At 35.7% G+C, this 15,085-nt stretch overlaps 1 long non-coding RNA gene across 1 annotated transcript in view; it reads left to right on the forward strand.

The window, feature by feature from the left end:
• The first annotated feature begins 7,007 nt into the window (after positions 1–7,007).
• LOC138159802 (uncharacterized) overlaps positions 7,008–15,085 on the forward strand; it is a 413,356-nt gene continuing 405,278 nt past the window's right edge. The window contains exon 1 of the long non-coding RNA XR_011167986.1: positions 7,008–7,079. This is a non-coding gene — a long non-coding RNA (uncharacterized lncRNA). The remainder of the gene's footprint in view (positions 7,080–15,085) is intronic.

The following is a 15,085-nucleotide window of genomic DNA, read 5'->3' on the forward strand; positions in this document are numbered from 1 at the left end:
AGAAGTTGAAGTCATGTCTTCTGGCACCAAGTCAAATCATCTATCATCTAAACCCCATTGTGTCTCTTTTTATTGTTATTATAACTTATTTTCTCTACCATGTAGTTTACCACTCAATTCTACACTGTCCTGTAGTGTTCGCATTTTTTCCTCTGTATTAGTCTTATCTATGCAAATTACATAATAACCACATAATGGGGAAGAACCCCTGAGGAAAGAAAGAATGTGCTCCCCCCCCCCCCCCTGCTGTACTTAGCATAGTGCTGAACACAGAGTAGGGACTCACCAAATACTTGCTGGATGTTGATTGATTTTACACATTCTCTCAGCATATGCTTAGTGTAACATGCTGGTGCATTCGGTGCCCCTGGGATAAGAAAAATCATTAGATGATCCCTGTAGGGTACACCCCAAAGATGGTCCAGGGCTTCCAGTGTGAGGAGTCCCTTTACCTCCTTGTTCCCACACTTTTCTTTGTGCTTTAATTGTAGACACTGATCAACAGTCAACCTGTCATCTTTAGGTACATATGTGTCAGGAATTGAACATTTAACACAAAATATACCGTCCTTTCCCTTTCCCTATCAAAAAATGCATGTCTAATACAAATAAAGCTCACTAAATACATCAAGGCACTTATAGGGAAGCCTCTGGCACTATAGGTACTGACAAATCAGGCATTCCTGCTGGGATGATTGTGATCTTTACATGACTGTCAAAGACCTCTGCATTACAAGCATAAAAGACAATCTCTCTCCCTTCCTTCCTTCCTCCCCTTTTCTCTCCTTCCCTCCATTCTTTTCTCCCTTCCATCTTCTCTCCCTCTCTTTCTCTTTGTTTTCTCTATTTCTACCCACCTTACTCTCTCCTTCCCTCTTTCTCTCCTTTCTCTTCTCTCCACCTCTCCATTTCTTGTCTCCCCCTTTTCTTTTTTTACCTCTGTCTCCCTCCCTCTCCTCCCTCCTCTACCTTTGTCTCCTTTCCACCTCCCAACCCAAGAAAGTTGAAAAATATTACTTTATTCTGATGTGCTTATAAGGAACCCTTTCCACTAGACAGAGGCCCTCCAGGTATACCTATTGGTAGTGCTTACTTTTTGTGCATTGCAAACCTGAGTTTCATATTTATATGTTTATGGAATGAAACAATAAATGTAATATCATTTTTACAATACTACTACCTATACTCAAAAATATTTCTTTAAGTGTCCTTTTGTCCTTTCCATGCAAATATTATAATGGTCTCATGTTGATCCAGATGCCTTTTCACATATTTGATACATATTGTTTTAATATTCCACTTATTTCTGGATATATCTCTAGCCTTCACTTTTGGAATGGAACCCTCCCTTGTAACACAGAAAAAGAGTTAAGCTAAAACTGTCACTACTGGTACTCCATCTGAAAGCATATGCTCTATTCTGTCTTTATAGTTCCTCAACATTTTACTGAGGAAGGAGGAATGTTTAATTGTCTATACCCTGGGATCAATATTAGTTTTTTTTTTTTTACTCTGCATGAGTTCTTATCACTCTTCCCATGCTTCTCCAGATCCTTCATATTCATAATTTCTGACTCCAGCAATATTCCATTGCATTCATATGCCACAGTGTGTCCAGTCATCCTCCCAATGAGTATTCAATTTGTTGTAGCACCATTGAAAAGGGGCTTCTATGAAAATTTTGCTACATTTTGGTCATTCTTCCTATTTTTGGCTTCCTTAAGATGAATTTCTCCAAAACAGAATGCTAGGTTAAAAGTTTAGTCACTTTTCTCATATAATTTCAAACTTCTTTCCAAAATGTTTAGCCTGATTCATAGGTGTATCAATGCTGTATTAATGTGTCTTTGTTCTCAAAATCACTTCATTTTTGACTTTTTCTATCTTTTTAACTTTTTTTTTCCTAATTTGTATGATGTGTGGTGACACTTCAGGATTGTTTTTACTTTTTTTATTGTTAGTTATTTGGATCATTTGATGATTTTCATTTAGTTGTTGATCACTGGCATTTATTATTTGGAAACTTATCCTTGAAGGAAAAAAGACTATGAAGAAAAAAGAAGGTATTTATTTGAATAAAAAAAATAGGGAAATAATAATAGAGGGACCCTTAGGGGACTTCTTTCTAAAAGTAAATAAGCATATAAAGATGAAAGTAGAGTTAAAGCAATAGGAGAAGTTATGATGAAGGGGGCATATCTGAAACAATATGGAATAAACCTCATGACCACATCATGTGAAATGAAAAAAAACTACCTATTCACATCCATCAATCATTGATTTATTGGGGAAATGTCTTATAAATTCAAATAATTTCCTTAGATACAAATGTTATTTGATTCAAAGATTTTGGAGGAATATAGTTTAATGTAAAGTATACAAGATTTGAACTCAAGAGAACCAGTATGTAATTCCTTTATTAACTCTCCCACATAATATCAATATGGCTTTGTTTAAAGACATGTATTTTCTCTGGGTCTCCATTTACTCATGCATAAAATAAGGGTTTGGACTAAATAATTTAAAAGATTCCTTTGAAATCTAAATATTGATCCTATGATCCCATTTCAGAGTTTTCATGGTATTCTGTGTGCATTGATTTTCAATAAGCAAAAGCTTTTGTATATACTCTAATAAAAATTGTTGCTTACATTTTATTATTGCCTTTATTTCTTATATGGCTAATAATTCTTCCCACTTGTTTAAACCTCACTTTTCCATCCATATATGTTTAGAGATCTAAAATTATTGGGTACTGAATTTTTTCTTGTCATGTGACATTTTTATTAGGATAGATTATTCATTGGATTATACTGTATAAAATACAAGTCTAAACATAATTTCTACCAGACTACTTATCAGTTTTTCCCAAAGTTCCCATGATAAAAAGCTCTTCTACCAGTAATTGTTATTTTTGGATTTCTTTGAAATTAATTTACTGTTTTCAAATGTTTTTGATTTTTGATTAGATTAGATAAAATAGTTTGCTATTTTAAGCTAATATTAAATAACCTTAATGTATATTGCTCTATAATATCATTTGAAGTCTAATCATGTTAAATTCCTTTTTCATTATAATCCATTGTTATTTAATAAAATATCTCTTTCAGGAAGTGATTGATGATTTTTTTCAATTTCTATTTTAGCCTCTGGTCATAGAATATCAGGGAAGCTTTTCTTGATAATTTGTAGAAATATGATTCTAGCTTCCTTTTAAAAAAATAGTTTTCAACATTCACTTTAAAAAGATTTGGAGATATAATTTTTCTCACTGATTCTCCCATTTCCCCACCCCAAGATGGCATGTAATTTGATAAAGGCTCTACATGTACATTCATATTTAAACTATTTTCACATTAGTCATGTTGCAAAGAAGAATTAGAACCAATGAGAGAAACCACAAGTAAGAAGAAACAAACCAAAAAAAAAGGAAAGAGAGGAAAAAAAAAACAATACTCTTCAATATGCATTTAGTCCATAGTTCTTTCTTTTTTTTTTTTTGCATGTGAACACATTTTCCATCATGAATCCTTTGGAACGATCAAGGATCCTTGCATTGCTAACAAGACATAAGTCTATCAAAGTTAGTCATTGCACATTGTAGCTATTATTGTGTACAGTGTTTTTGAGGTTCTGCTCACTTCGCTCAGCATCAGTTCATTCAAATCTTTCTAGGTTTCTCTGAAGTCTGCCTGCTCATCTTTTCTTATAGTATAGTAGTATTCCATTTCATTCATATACTATAACTTGTTCAGCCATTCCCCAACTGATGGCATCCCCTTAATTTCACATTTTTGCCACCAAAAAAGAGGTGCTGTAATTTTTTTTGTACATGTGGGTCCTTTTTCAATTTGTATAAACTCTTTGGAATATAGACCCAGAACTGGTATTTCTAGGCCAAAGGGTGTGCATACTTTTTATTGCTCTCCAGAGTAAGTGGAATTAAGGAATTATTTTTCTTCAGTGACCTTTTGTACCTCTTTTTACCACTTGGCTGACACTTCTTCTTAAGTAGTTCTCTTGTTTGGTGGATTTTTGTAGCTCTTTTACAATTTGGCTTAGTATTTTTAAAGATGTTATTTTCTTCACTATTTTTATGCCTCCCTTGCCAAGCTGTTTGCTTTTTTTCATGATTTTCTTGTATCACTCTCATTTCTTTTCTCAATTTTTAGTCTGCTTCTCTCATATGATTTTTAAGACTTTTTGAGCTCTTACAGCATTTTGTTTGCACCTGAAGCCAATTCACATTTTTATTTCTGGCTTTGAATATAATATTTGGTTTTTTTTTTTGCCTTTTGGAGGGCAATTGGGGTTAAGTAACTTGCCCAAGGTTACACAGCTAGTTTTTTTGTGTGGGTGTTAAGTGTCTGAGGCCAGAACCAAACTCGGTTCCTCCTGACTCCAGGGCTGGTGCTTTACTCACTGTGCCACCTAGCCCCCCCTCACCCCAATATAACATTTTTGACTTTGTTGTCTTTTCCTGAGCTTGTGTTTTAATCTTCCCTGTTTCCATAAAAGCTTTCTTTATTTAGGTTATTTTGTTGTTGTTGTTTGCTTATTTTCCCAGCCATTTCTTGAATTTTTACTTTATGTTAAAGTTGGGCTCTGCTCCCATGTTGGGAGTAGGTGAGGAGGCTCTGTCTCAAGCCCCAGGTTTTTCCTCCTGCTGTTAAAATAGACACCTAATTCTGGGTGTATTCACTCTGTCTGCAGGACAGTCTCCAGACCCCTGCAACAACAGCACTGTCCTTCACCAGTGGACAGTATTCACTCTCTGTCTGCCGGACAGTCTCAGCAGCTCTTAGCCAACAGCCAGGTTCCGGGACTTCTTCAACAAAAGGACTGTCTTTCACCAGTGGACAAATCTGGCAAAACAACATCAAAACAGACAGACAAACAACAGCAAAACAACCATGTCTCCTCAGTCCTTGGCAGCTCAGGGGGCAGGTCTCAAAAGTCCAGGGCAATTCAAAGTGGCCCCCAGCAATTCTCTCAGTCTCTCTCTGCCTCCACGAGGTGCTGCTTCCAAAAAGTTCTTCTGCCTCTCTCTTGTCTCTCCAAATCTACATCACCAGCTCCTCCCAGTTCAGGACTCTCTTTTCACATCAACAAGTCCATCCCACAGGTGGGATTAACAAGCTCTGGGCTTTAACACAATCAATTTGAAAACCAAGCCAACACAGGGGAATCTTTATATTCCATTACTATCACAGTCTATCAGTTCTTCCGAGGTGTTATAGTCTAGAGAGAGTTGTGCCCAGTTCTCTCCTGACCTGTACTCTGGTCTGTAAGTGACTACAAGCACTGTTTCCTCCCTAGAGCTGTGTCCAGGGTACCTGCTCCTGTTAGTGGTCCTCTTCACCTTGGTATTGTGGTACTGTCACTTGGAACCATGTACAGTTAATGCAATAGAGTCCTGATTCTGGGGCTAGCAAAGTTACTCCTGTAATCTCCTTTTGACCAGTTGTCAGACCACCACCTGTGATTCGAGGTCTCTAGACCCACTACTGGAGATTCCCTTGACTCCAAGGCCTGAGATGGTATGATCTGAGCTGGGATCGCCTGTGTTAGTATAGCCTGTGCTGGAATGTGCTGTAGTCTTACCCCAGTGACACGGATCTTTCTTCCAGGACCTCTAAATAGTTTTGGACTAGAAAATTGTTTCACTCTGTCCTTTTCTTTGTTTTGCTACTTCAGAATTTTTTTTGAGGTATTCTTTTAACATTCTTTGGAGGGAGTTTGGGAGAGCTCAGGAAAGTCCTTGCCTTTAATTTACCTTCTTGGTTCCACCCACTATAACTCTTTATTATTTCATAAATTTTGTTCTGAGTCAACTTTGTAATTATTTTGCTTCTATAAAAAAATTCCTGTGGTTGCTAAACAATAAATCTGTGAATTTATTTATGTCGTATCACTACAAGTTACTTTTGGCCAACATGGACAAAAATACAATTCATACTTGCTCTCCCCCTCATAGATTTTTTAATCTTTCTTTCTGCTTTATGGGAACATATGTGTTTTGACAAGGCAATTACATAGAATCTGTTCAAGACCATGGACTATGTTGAGTCTCTAGTTACTCTTACAGAATAGGCACTCTTTGAATGCTTGTTGAACTGAAGGATGTATTCACTGAGGTCATTTGGGAAATTCACTTACAATGAATGAACAATGTATAGTCCCTTAATTCTCTGTTTGGCTTTCTTATTTTCATAAAGTTTTTTTTTTAAATCAAGTTTTCATAGTTGGTTTGTAAGCTATGAAATTTCTGTCTATAGAAATGAGCAAAAGCTACCTATTACCTTATAATGGTGGGACTCTGAAAAAAAAATATTCTGCCAAGCTTAAAGTCATACTACTTAGAGCAAGTGTGCCAAGAACAGTCAAAAGTCATCTCTATTTCCGGTTAAAGTAAACTATTCTGCTTTATAGAATCTTTTAGTAATTTCATTTTCTTTACTATGAATCCAGACACTTGGTTTTTAATGGCTACTTATCCATTCTGAAATATATCTAAAAACATAATAACCAATTTTCCAGAGAATGGATGATTCTCTACTTATCATAAATTGAAAGACACTCACTGGCATGAAAGAGGTAGGCACTCAAGAGATCTATCCATCACTAATGAATCCTTTCTCTTCATTCTATATAATGTTTATCTCCCTTAAAATATTTTCTTCTAATTCCAAAGATGTTTAGCTATATTTGTCCCCTTAAAAGGTATTTTAAGTTCTCTATTGATCTACTCATAGGGAATTTAGCAGCCTCTGTACTCCTTGAACTTTATTATCTAATATCTGACTTGGTAACTGATGATGAAGTGCAGATTTTTGATATTTGTATTTTATTCCATTATTAAGCATGTGTATTGTTATTTAACCTTTGGTGTCTTTCTATCTATCCTTTCAAAAGAAATTGAATGTTCCTTGATGTCAAGGTCCATTCCTTATGCCTTTTAGGTTTCTCTGTGCTGCCTGCTAATTATGTTTAAAATTAATTTTGTAGGATTGCAGGATTCAGGACCATGACTCACCTATAAGAGAAGTCAACATCAATTACAAGACAAATTATACCACGTAAGTAAATTACCTGTTGGTCTATATCCCAAAGTGACAGTTCTGAAAAGTGCCTTATCCAGCCACAAACTCAGTAGTGAAACATGAAAGTTAATTTACCTGAATGCGGAAAAAACACACACAAACACACATGCAAACACACACACACAACATGCCTCTAGCACTGGAGACTCTGATTTAGCTTTCACTTCTCTAGATTCTGCTATCCAGGCAACACAGATGCTTTTTGTTATTTAATTTTTTTTAATTCCTCTTCACTGACTACCATACTCCATTTCACATAGTTGCCATCTAATGACTGAATAAATGAAATATTAAAAGCTAATTGTATTGGTTATATCTTTAAGTCAGTATAAAACTTTAACATGCCTTAATAATTTAAATAGATCTTGAACCTATGTAATAATGGGAAATGGGTACTAAGTAATAATAACAATGGGAAAATGACCAATTTTTTGCATCAGACAAAAGAGAATTCAACAGTAGCAAGTGCCAATATATAAATGTTGGCATAGAAAATGTTCAGTAGATACAACTCTTTGTCTGAATTGATAATTTATACCTTCTGTTTTGATTGGAGGCAACCAGGTGGCTCAATGGTTAATGCCCAAAGTCAGGAGTACCTGAATTCATATAGCAGCTCAGACACATACTAGACTGTAACCATGGTCAAGTCAGTTAATTGTTGTTTGTCTCAGCATCTCCAGCTGTAAAATGGGGCTGGCACATAGTAGACACTATTATAAATCTTATTCTCTTCCACCATTTCTTCCCTCCATTAGTTAACTTCAAACTTTGTGTTTTCCAAAATTTTCACATTCCTTGTGGATATCAATAGTATCCTCACTATAATTTTATAGATACCTTATTTCAATCTTTGCTGTAATGATACTAATTAATAAAGTACTACTCATGTGAAAGTTAGAGGTAGTACAAAATGTTAAGAAAACATAACTCAGCATTCTCATTAGGTTAGGAAACTATCACAAAAGAACTGAGCTGTCCAGTGTACCACACATCTAGTAAACAGTATTACCCAGACAGAACCTGAGTTATCTCACACAAAGTACTTTGTCCTGTTTATTCCACTTTCTCCAAGACAAATACTAAGGCTTATCCTTCTCAGAGATATGCATATTGCATTTTCCAATATAAGAATGGATTGTGCTACACTATGCTTACTAATTTACTTTATATATTTCACTTAGTGACCTGGTGACTAGGATCAATCTATAAGCTGAGCTCATTTGCCTTTGCCTGCTCCTCTGACAAGCAGGCTTATATGGTACTTGGTGAGGAGATATATAATGCAGTTATTTAGGAAAATATGTGTAATTGCAGAAAATTCAAAAGAGTGGGCATTTTATTTTTGTTTTGGTTTTCCACACAAGACCAACTGATGATGTGGTGGCAAGATACCAAACCAGAAAAGACATGCAAATATTCAGTCATACTCATAAGAAAAGAGGATAGGACAGAAGAAGCCTAGCAGCTACATTAAGTCTTGATCATCCTATTAATTTATGACTGGAGTTAGTTGTTTATACAAGGCAAACACAACTGGAGTTCAGAGTTGTTAATGTGAACTGGCTCCTTCCTTCTATTTCCTTGGTTCAGAAGTTGAGAGAAATGTAGGGACCTCTTTCCAGAAAAGAAGTGCCTAACCCATGCACTCTTCCACCATTCTAGGACATGTCTTTCTCTTTGCTATTTATATGAGTCAGTACAGAATGTTCCATGGGTAAAGCCTTGTTTCTCTATTTCTTTCTGTCAGTTTATGGGGTGCCCTAGGGAATTGGCCTCTTTTATTCAGATTGAAAGAGATGCTATTCTGCAGGCTAACAAAGATATAGTCTCACCATGAAACAAGATGGTTATAAACTCTAAGTCATGATCTCATTGGCATATTATAGTCAATAGTTCCTCTGATTATTTTATGGACATATATCTCCTACTGGTATCCAAAACATCTTGTCTTATGCCATTAATAATCTTATACTTTCATAAGTCATCCATTCTGTAGCCAAACAATTCACTGGAGATATTTCATTCACTCTTTTTACACTTAGTAAGTATCAGCATAGTAATGATGACCTTCTGTACCATCTTGCTTTGGACATATGATCACCTCATCTCTGTTTCTAAGCAGGTATTTTTGATGATGTCACTTAAATCATTATTGAAAAGCAGCATGATGTATGGGATAATATGTTAGAATCAGGAAGACTTAGGCTCAATTCAAATTTCAAATGTTATTTGTAAAACCACGTATAAAACCATTTAAACTCTTCATGCCTTTGTTTCCTCATCTGAAAATGGAGATCATAATGGCACCTTGTAGCAGCAAGCACCCCAAGCGTCCTCAGGGTGGCTGCCCACAGGTTCTTGGATCTGCTTTGTTAAAGGAAAGCAACTCAAAATGGGTTAACAAGCTTACTTTAATCAGTCAAATATGTATCATTTACCTAGTTCAGGGGAAAAAGGTCAGCACCCCGAACTTCAAAGTATACAGGCAGAATTATCAAGACAGAAACAGATCAAGTACACAGCTTTCCAAACTGTCCAACCATTACATCCATACCAAATCAGCGTCTTGGTTACAACATCTGGGTTTTTCAAAGCCGGGGGGCTCTGGACAACAGCTTCCCAGAATCCATATCAAATCACAGAACACTTCTCAAAGTGAGCCCCAAAACAAAGCTACACATCAGAGCTTATATAGCCTTCTCCTGGCTCAAAGAATGTTACAACCTTATTGACTCACTGGCCAATCAAGACATATCTACTGAAAAACAAGCCTCCCACCGCAGGCTCCAGGTGCACTTTAGCCTAGAGGCAGGGAAGATCTTTAAATTTACATTCCCATTACACACCTATATTACAGGATTGCTATGAAATGAAAATGAGATTACATATAAAGTTATTTATGTGTGTTTATATGTATATGTATATTCTCTCCATTAGTGCCTATATTATATATATGTGCATATAAAAAGCTCATATAATATTCACATGTATACTTTTACACTTATGTATACATGTAGTGCTATATGAATGAAAATAATTTATGAAGTTTAAATTTACTATATTCATAACGCTAAGTATAAGAGACATACAAATACAAAATAAAGACAATTCCTGACCTCAAGGCACTTACATTCAAATAAGAGAATTCAATACTTGGGGGGAACAGTGGTCAAAGAGAGAACTTTTAAGCTGAGACATTACAGGGCTGGGAGTTACTACCATAAGGCAATTGATTGACGTCCTCACTAAGAATGCTATAGTATCACCTATTTTCAGCTAACATTGCACTAATGTAATCATGCTCAGAAAACTACAGTTCTTTTTCAGTATAAACTATGAACACTCAAAAAACAAACAAACAAACCCTGAACTCTGTATAATAGCAAAAATCCATGTTGCTTATGAATGTATATTGTCCAGATTATGGCATCCAAATGGTTTGGCAGCTCATTGAGTTTATCCTTCAGTGCATTCATCTTGTACACATGCTTAAGTTTTACTCCAGGTTGGGTCCAAGATAAAATAGGAAGAGAATTTAGCTGGACTTCATGTAAAAATTATGATATGTGTGTGTTTTAAATAATACTATGCTCTTTGTTTATATAAAAACTCATCTTCTAAACAGTAATAACCACTGGCGATAATTTATGCTATAATTAACTGAAATAATTGGTCGCAAGCATGTGGTAGTAAAAGAAGTAGACCAATTTCCTAATATCTTCCCCAAGTAAACAACTAATAAAAAAATCTATTCCTCATCTATCCAAAATGCACTTCATCTTTGCCTAAGAATATGCAAAAAAAAAAGAAATGCCCAATGCCCTTGAAAATTGGGTCTTAATGAACCTTCTTGTTCAGTGTCATTGGTAAACATTTTGCTGAGTGTACATTTTGTCTGGCATTTCCCTACCATTAGGCTAGCAGTTCTCCTTCTATTGGTATTTGTTTAGTGAGCAATGTACTCAGTGGTATATGATTTATGTGAAGGCACCATCCTTTTCCTGGTGTCTTGGGCTAAGTTATTATCCAGGCATTCCAACTTAGACAGATGATAAGGAATAGATTGTAAAATCCCCAAAGTTATAAGTCCACCACAACATAGCCTTGTTCTTTATTCATTGTGTCATGCAGAGTGTTCACTGCTTCTAATGAAAATGCTGGCTGTTTTATCAGCTGGAGTAGCTTTAGGGCTTGTTTGTATTTTCAATTTTATTATTATCTGAAAATGCATATTTGTTCTTTAGGATTGCCCAGGGTAGCAATCCTTACATATTTCTGGTAGGAAACAAATATATCTCTGCCTTTTCCAGTCCTCAAAAATAGGTTTCAGGGGGTGTCACCAGAAAAAAAAAAGGTTTCTGTTTCTAGATCACAAGATCTTTGTTCTTATTAGAAGAGTCTTTGCTGAAACGATCATCTCCCAAATAGTCTTCCTTCTCAGTGTTCTTAAGGAGCACCATATGGATGGAAAAGTAGTGAAGACAGCATTGATAGAGGGGAATGGCAGATTTGGCTGGAGGAATAAGTTAAAGAAGCAATCTTTTAATTGTTTAATCATTCAATCAATCAATTTTAATAGTTTTGGAACCTTTAGCTTTCTTCCTAAGACTTTTCCACTAGATTGATATGGTATTCAAAAGTCCACATTCGATGTTTTCCCTTTTAGGTGAAGGTCTTCTGACTTAAGGTGACCCCTGCTGAAATGAAAGCACATACTGTTAGTATAGTTCAGGCATAATATCTAAAGCTTTCCTCTCCACCAATATTGACTACAATGAATTATCTTTAGCAGGAACTTCATGAATGTACATAAAGCTCCTTATCCATTCCTCAAACTTCTCTTCATTTATGGAAGGAAATAGTTTTTTTTTTCTATTTTCAAGGGCCTAGGCTATTACCATATTTTAAGAAATAATGTGTAAGATGAATATAGAGAAGCATGGGAAAATCTAATTGGACAAGTACAGAATTAGGTAAGCAAAGGCAAGAAAACAGTACATACAATGACTACAGTTGAAAAAAGGAAAAAAAAACTAACAAAATTAAATCAAAGTTTCAAAATTTAAAAACAACATGCATAGCTTGGAGAAAGGTATGAAAAGACTTTCACACCCTATTCATTTAAAGTAGGAAGTCCTGAAGTATTGTACTTTGCATGTATCTTCAGATTTTTAAATGTATTGATAAATTTTGATGCTTTTGAACTTTTCTTTTTCTTATTTTTGTCTTTGAAAATCATAACTATATTGGACAGCTCTTTGGAAAGGGGAAGGATACCAGAGGAAATGGGGGATATAAAAAAACCTTCTTTTTACAAAAGCAGTACTTCCTAAGGTTAATCATTCTATGTAGGTTCTTCTTCTCATTTCCACCTTCCTCCAGAGAAATGCAAGCATCATCTTGTGTTCTGTATTCATCTTTAAACTCATTCTCATCCCTCATTCCTTTCTATCTGTCTATAAACATGGTCAGTTTTTTATATCTTAATATTTTTCTTCTGTGACAGATTCAGTCTAACTAACATTGTCTTCACTATAAAACCTGTCAATTTTTTTGAAAAGTTGTCAATGCACAACGATTTCACCAACTCTCTAACCATTTAATCTCTCCTCAGTCCTTGGAAATTGGACTTTCCCCCTCAACCCTCTATTAAAATTTCTCTAAAATCTTAGTTCAGTCCCTTATCCTCTCCTGTCTACATGACTTTAATAGCCTGATAATGTATCTCTGTGCTTTAGTTCTCTCCACACACCAGTTCATATTCCAAATAGTTTTTAAAGAGATTTCCTTAACGACAAATCTGGCAGTGTCAGTCCTCTGTACAGTCAACTTTAGAGACTTTAGGATAAAAAATAAACTTCTCTTTTCATCTTTTATAGCTCTTCATAATGGGATCCTAATCCTTCTTTCCATTATCATTGTATTTTATTCAACTTCTTATACTCCCTGATGAAGACAACTGGTCTTCTATTTGTTCCTTACACACAACACATTGTCTCCCTTCTCTGTGACTTTATTATGGTGGCTATCTGCTATGTATGCACTGCATTTTTTCCTTACTCCTTTCTTGGAAATAGTAACTTGGGGAAACAAACTCCAAGGCAACAAGCATCCAGGGAAAAGATGTTCTTGAATTGATCCTTGAAATAGGATAAGGAATTTAGGAGACAGATATGAGGATGAGCAATATTCTAGTCATAGGGAATGGTCAGAGTTGAGAGGTGAATTGTTTTAATCTGGAGACAAGGTATTAGTCCATTGGAATTAGAATGTACATTTCATGTCAGAGAATACTAAGAAAAATACTAAAAAGGAAGATGAGAGTCAGAGCAAAGAATGTTCCAAATACTCAACTCACTAGTTAATATTTTATGCTAGAATCAATGGAAAGTCACTGAAGGTTTCTGAGTGTAGACCAACATGGTCATATCTGGTCATTAAAGATATTAGTATAGTTATCTGTGTGAAAAATGAATTGGAGAGGTGGGAGACCTGCAATAAAGACTTTTTGTGGAGGCCATTGAAATAGTTCAGATAAGATAGTGAATTGTGTTCTATGTTAAACTTATATTTGGTTCAAGGACTTACTATGACTAGGAAAAAATAGGAGAAATAATTGTGTTTACCACATGGCACTGTGTGTTTACTAAGTGCTTTGCCATAATTAACTCATTTTATCCTCACAACAATCTTTGAAGGAAGGTACTGTTATTATCCCTATTTTATAGTGGTTGAATCTAAGTCAATGAGAGTTTCAGTGACATACCCAGGGTCACAAACCTTGAAAATATCTGATGTCAAATTTGAACTCAGATCTTGCTGATTCTAGGTTCAAAGTTCTATACTTTGCAACACCTCATCTCTATTGTGACAGGATTTCAGACTTTCCAATTTTGTTCTTATGGAGGGACAGAGCAGTAGCTGGGTGAAAAAACAAAGTTAAGATAAACTCTACACTAGAGTGTGAAACGTGTGATCATGTAACATAAAATATTTGTTATGCAATGCTTGTGTGCCTTTCCATTGTACACTAAGTTGCTGTGTTAGGCACTGATGATGAATAAATAATAAATAAAATAAATGTGAAAGTAAAACTGCCCCTACTCTCGAGGAGTTTACATTCCACCAGAGGGGAGTGGATATATCATATCCACAGAAGCATAGATTCTGTGGTCCTTATCCCAATTCTCACTTGCATTGGTGGTTCAGACTCCTAGAGTAAGCCTATCTATATCTCCCCTCAGGTTTCAGGGGTAACCTCTGGGAGTTGGGGTGATTTCTGTTGCTCTTGGCTTAAGACTCCATACCAGTGTTTTCTCTCCGGTATCAATCACCAGTTATATTTAGTGTCTTTATATCATTAATTGACTCACTGACTAGTTTCTCACTAGGATTTTATCAACTAATGGTAATTAGGTTTTATGGATATTTGTTGGTATGATAAAATAAACATGGTGTGTGCATGCAAAGCCATACACCCATATTGAACTATAGGTATGCTGGCCCCTCTATTTCCTTGGTTTCTGGGAATAGCAGCCTCACACTTAAATATGTTTGCTACAAACCATTCCCCTTTCATTTCATGTCTAAATGTGGCACAGCAGCTGGCTGAGTTGCTCTCTCTCTGTAGAATATGTTTGATTCCCCAGTTCATCCATCTGGCTCAGCTGTTGGCTAACAGTGGAATAGACTTCACTTCCTGGACATTTCATGCTTCTCTGACCTTTTTAAATTCATGAAATCAAAGCCTAGTCTGTTCTATCTCCAATATCCCTTTATCAAAGGCAAGAAATAATAGGCTAACCAGACATAGAAACAACAGAAAAGCTCTGAGCTCTTGGCTTCATATCAACCCTGCCAGGGAGAAGAGGCCACTGGTGCTACCTTCCTGTACATATTCAGAAACTTATTTCAGTCCTTACTCAGTGGAGGTGGTCAAAAGGCTGGTCAGGGACTGTTTTATTTTTACACATCTCTTT

This window comes from Petaurus breviceps, unplaced genomic scaffold, assembly GCF_028583685.1.
Source record: "Petaurus breviceps papuanus isolate PSGF00001 unplaced genomic scaffold, PetGlider_PUasm1.0 178, whole genome shotgun sequence".
In the NCBI taxonomy this organism is placed as follows: Eukaryota; Metazoa; Chordata; class Mammalia; order Diprotodontia; family Petauridae; genus Petaurus; species Petaurus breviceps.